This window comes from Manduca sexta, chromosome 12 (assembly GCF_014839805.1).
Source record: "Manduca sexta isolate Smith_Timp_Sample1 chromosome 12, JHU_Msex_v1.0, whole genome shotgun sequence".
Lineage (NCBI taxonomy): Eukaryota > Metazoa > Arthropoda > Insecta > Lepidoptera > Sphingidae > Manduca > Manduca sexta.
In genome coordinates this window covers 14,331,341-14,337,340 of record NC_051126.1, presented here as the reverse complement: position 1 = coordinate 14,337,340, position 6,000 = coordinate 14,331,341, and positions in this window count along the sequence as shown.

The window sequence follows — 6,000 nt, the reverse complement described above, 5'->3', positions numbered from 1 at the left end:
TGATAGGCGGTCGTATCGCTTACCATCAGACGAACGGCAAGCTCGTCTCGTCACACAGCAAAAAAAACATTTGTTTAGTTTAGCAATGCAACATTTCTTTTATTACATAACATACGTGTGTTACGACAAGGGTCGGCTCATCCAAATACACCGGACTTTCATCTGAGCGCATAAGGCGCTCGCAACGTTTGGAAATTAAGTGACCATGCTGAGGGCAACCCACAGGGTAAGAACCTCGGCCCAGGACGGCCACTGGGAGAGGATGAGACATCAACGATTAGGGATGAGCGTGCTAAACAATCTATTACCGTATTCGTCGGCATGGGTCTTTAAAGCAACTTTTACTTTAATACACGTATGAACTACGCAAAATAAATAAAAAATACACATTGTTGCCTTCGCGCTGTGTCTTATTTCTTGTGCATCAGTTGCCAGCGATGTGTACTACATAAATATAGCTTATCCCTGCACTTTCGCCAACATGAAGAAGTTTGTCCGGGACAAATATTTACCCGGAACAAAAAGTAGTCTATAAAATAAATTGACAACTATTATCAAAGTTTATGTGATAAGCTGGCCTCGTATATTTTATGACGGGGTAAGTGTTCGATCTGTAGCAATATATCTTAAAGCGATGTCGGCTGTAGAGTGGGCCACGATTTATGGAGAGGTCTATGCGGTTTCCGTCCGCTATGATTGATGGACTTTCGGGCCATGTTCCGTGGTTTCACTGACCCTTCATAAATATATTGTTACATTTATTTAATAATGTCCAGAGTAAAGTCTAGTGTCCGTGTACTTTTCGAACGTATCGCACGAATGACTATCAAAAATTGAGAATGTTAACACCTAACAAGCTTTGATATGGCAGGAAAACATCGTGAAGAAACCTGCATACCTGAGAAATTCTCTATAGGAATTTCGAGGATGTGTGAAGTCTTCCAATCCGCACTAGGCCAGCGTGGTGGATAGTACAGGGCTGATATTATTATAATAACAATTAACATCAGGTAACACAGGTTTAAGCTATAAAAATAATACATCAACAAACACTTTCTTCATCACGATATTTTCCTTGGTTGAATTTATTTTCAATAATATTATCTATCTCAACTAAGTACTTATATTTTATATTGGATCCGTCAGCAGTTATTAGTGTTAATTACTTCGAAGTGCCCTTATTTAGTACTTAAGGCTGTAAGTAGAATTAATTGCTTTGAGATAGACGGTAAAATAGTGTTTCGTATTTTATTAGGTACTAGCTTGTTCTCACGGTTCTGCCTACGTCAAAATGCGATCTGTAAATACATGCCAATTCGGATAAAAAGTAGCATAAACCACTCAAGAGTAATACTTTCCTGTTATTAAACCAAATTTCGAACGCGTCTAGTTGTATTTTAGTACTTATACCTAAAATCATAGGAAGATGCGGAGATTTGATAGCTCCTTCTGCAACTATAACTTCTTTTTGTGCGAGTAGCTTTATGGCACCGGCATCAATTAATATTTTAAACCATTAAGAATTTTGATTCGTATCATTATTTTAATGAATGCAATATTTTGACTATTATTAGATAGCATAAGTTGCAGTTGTTCGGAATTTGTCTTCACCTACTGCGAACAATCCCTTAGCGTGTCCAATATCTGTGCCATATATAACAGGCAGGATGTTATGCCCTATATCTATAGAAGCTTCTAAATCTTTACTAACTATCTGTTTACCGTTAAAGGCTAAACCAAAGTAGACTTCAGGATTAACAAACGTTTTAGTATAATCTTTAACCAGTGTTCAACTTTTAAATTTTTTTATAATACGGAAGAAGTTTTCCCAGAGCCATGTTCTGTCATTGCTAGCTTCGTACCATCGTTTATTTATTCCCTCAGCAGTATTTAAGCTGGTAATGTAACTACTCCCCCCTAACATTTTACTAACAAGCAGTTTTTTGACATGCTTACAAATAATTATTTCGATTTGTTTATTGAAGGAACCAGATCGAAGATTAAAATTAGGATTGTTTATTGAAAACTACTTTAGCAACGTAGCAACTGTTATTAGCAATGCCATTTGTATTTCCTAAGATGGTAAAATAAAGCATATTGGAAGAGGCCTATGTCCAGCAGTGGACAAAGATAAAATCTGATGATGATGAATTCGTATTTAAAATGTACTGCACTTCACGTCTAGTTTCATCACGGTTCAAATCTACTTCAACATTAGCATTTAGTACAACATAATTAAAATTTTCTATGCATTTTAGATAAGGACGCCGCTCGGCCGAGCTTCTGTTTCTGACAAACCGCGATAGCTTCCAAGAAGCAGCTCTGAGTTTGCGTTATGCAAATTAGAACATTTACAGAAGAGTTCCTTTAGCTGTTTATTTTTGCCTTTGCCTATTTATGTATTTATTGCCTAGAACACATTTCTTAATTAAAGATTGGGAATACATTGATTAATCGGGTATTGGGAATGTTCTGCTCATTGGTCCGTTTGTCACTTTCATGAAAATAAATATTATCACATGTCAGTCAACATTTTTACAAACCCTCACTCCGTTCATCATCAGGCTTGTAGGTTAGCTAGGCTAGGGCTCATATCCTCACCGGCGAAGATCGCGACGGGGTAACCTTAAATTTCCCCTTACTTGCCAATCCGAGCTGGCTACTTTGTTTTACCTTATGCCTTGTATTCCCTAAGAATTTTATCCCTAATATAAAATATCCGTAGTTATATAAGTGGTCTTGGGTGTTATTAAAAAGTAATAATAATTATTCTTATAAATTGTTTTGACGCATCATAAGTGCAACTTTGTTCGCCTACGTGATAATAAAGTATTTTATTTTATTTTATATTTTATCCGATATAATATCACCAATACGAGCAGAGCATTAATGAAAAATGTTGCAAAAACGGGGAAAATTTATTACTTAAGCTTCCGTTGCATGCGCTCCGTAAAGCGTTAAAGTTACGCAACAACCATGTGTGACGAAATTGATCCTCTTAAACAGTTCTAAATAATATATTATAAAACAAAGTTTCTGTCTGCCTCTCTGAACGCAATTAACTCAAAAACTATCCAACGAATTTCGATGAAATTTGGTATGGAGATAGTTTCAGGGAAGGACATAGGCTTTTTTTATTTCGGAAATATAGCGGGACTTTTATACCAGAAAACTCTTTGACGCGGGCGAAGCGGCGACTGAAAGCTAGTATTACATATATTTATACATTCTAAAGTCAATAAAAGTAATTTGCAGAACCAGACTTTTTATTATAGTTGAATGCCGAGATGAACAAGTCTCTCTCCTGATGATAAGCGACACGAACGCCCATAAACAGTAGGAACACCATATGAATGAATAACGAAGTACTGACCAGCACTCCACTGCGCTCATCACCTTGAGACATGAGATGTAATATCTGAGAATGAGCAGTAATTACGCTGGCTACATTATTGAAACCGGATCACGAACATGCATGCATTGCTGCTTGGCGGTGGAGATAGTCATTGCAGTAGCCACCTACACGGCCTAGCATTTTTATTTGTTTTAATTTTCTAGGCGTATTTTCTTTTTACTCCAATTTGCTACATCTTCCTTCTTACATCTCCTCATCGTATAAGATTATTTGATTGGCTGAACCATTAAATTTCCTTATAAAGACAATGCAATAATATTAAGTCGAAGACTTTCCCTGTCATTAGCTAAATTAATACAAATATTGTGCAGTTTCCCTGTGTGTATTCTTCGGCATTGTTAGCACATTAAGAGCAAGCGCCATCAATCATTCCAGCCACTACACATCAATTTCGCTCAAGTGAATTTGAACATACGGACGGGAAATTTGGCGAACATGGTTTTTGTGTCCAAACTAGAATATGAACTTAGGCGTATCGCCACAAGTATGGGTAAAAGTGAAAATTATTTTAGATCTTAAATCCTCCATGTTAATAAAATTGTTAACATTGAATAACAAACAGTGCTCAGCGTAAGCTGATGGTAATAGAAGTATGTATTTTAGTGCACATGTGTTCTATATAGCATGATATTATAAAAGTAGAATGGGGACGAATTTCAACCCTGGGTAACTCATATACGTGACATCACACTTAGATTCGGTAATGATAGTGATTGTGGTCCTGATATTAGTATTATTCAAAATTTTTGAATTGAAGATGAAGGTGATGATTCTGATGATTAGAATGTTGTTTTAGGCAGTGATGAAGACAATCGCTTTAAATTGTAATAATGAGCTTGTTCCTCGCTTATAGTAAGGGCAACTGGTGAAACAGTGCCAAACTTAGAATCACTAAGTTGTGCCGATTGAAAACCCGTGTGTACACCACGTTAAAAGATTAGTGACACTTCATTTGACAGAGTTGAGAGTGAATCTTTAGACACAGCCGATATCTAGGCCTTGAAAACCTCCCAATTCAATACTTTGTATTGAGTACGACATAATATTTATATTAGGCTTTTAAAGTTAAATGGAGTGGATGGATAAAACTATCATGTAATATTAGAACGAGTACATACTGTGGGCCATAAATGGTATTTGAATATCCCTTTATTCGTAGTCTCAATGTTTCTTTGTTCGACTATGGCTATTCGTTTGTTAAACAACAATATAGCTGAAAGTTAAGTTGTATTCTGAATGCCTTCTAGCGAATAATTAAAGGGCACTAACCAAATAGTTACGTTTAAAACGCGGTAAATTAACATATAATCAGTAAAGTTTTTATTTTTATTCGGGAACGACAAAGTGACCCACTGCACCCGATGGTAAGTGAAGTGGGGTCCAACAGAATATCGCCTAACGAGAGATGATTACCCCTCGACAGTCGACACAATTATGCCGGCCGGTTGAAACCGGTTATACACAGGCTGATCTCGGAATACTACACAGTTACTTGGGCCACTATGGCGGGTTTTAACACCTTGTGTACGATGATCGCTATCCGGGCGGAGTTAAAATATATGCTACTACTAACAAAAAGTTTCAACAGTTTTTTAATCTTCAGATCAATAAAAAAGAAGTTCTGGAATAATTCATTTTCCAGGTAGTTCCTAAAGGTAGTAGTAACACGTTTCGTGCATGTCGATTAATGGACCACTTCGGGAATATTGCTCTTCACTGCAGTTGCCTGCCCTTGGGGCTATTGCTAGCGAGGAATTAAAAAAAATTGAATGGTTTAAAAAAAATATCAATGAACTTGGAACTACTTTATCTCGGATTAACAGTCTTTATCCAGAAGACTGAAAATCAAAATTATTTTAAGACCTTACACAGAGACTTGTATGAAAAGAAATAAATTCATAAATAGGGCGGCAATGCGCTTTCAACGTAACAATTTAATTATAAACCTGGGGGTTACTTTAACAATTGCTAAAGCAATCAAATATATAAACATGAAGAGTTTGTTTGCACACACTAATCTCAGGTACTACTAAACCAATTTTGAAGTTTTTTCACTAATAAGAAGCATAACTTCTGAGTGCTATATGCTTCTATGTTTATCCCGGAACCTTTTTTTTAAAAGAGCGGAGCTAAGGTTATATTAAATAAAATGAATATAATAGTGCTTACGCAATATTATGTGGCCACCCGCGACAGAAACATACATTGCGGTGTTGTCCACGTACATGGAATATTGCATACGAAAGACATACCTCCTAACAGGTTAGTACTAGGGAACAGACACATACAAAACTACTTAAACAATAGCTCCTCCATAATCTACATATATATAAAAATGATTCCCTATTTCCCTAGGTCACGCCATTACGCGTGAACGGCTGGACCGATTTCAATATTTTTGTTGTTGTTGTTGTGTTTGTTATTGTCAGAAGAAGGTTCTTATAAAAGAAATAAATCAAAAAATTGCGCGGAAAATTAGAAAATTTAACGAAAATATTAATTTTATATAACTGTCAATTGTTTGAAATAACTATCAGCGATTGACAGAATGCGCGCTGCAAATTCTTAGTTAAGACGGGACAACG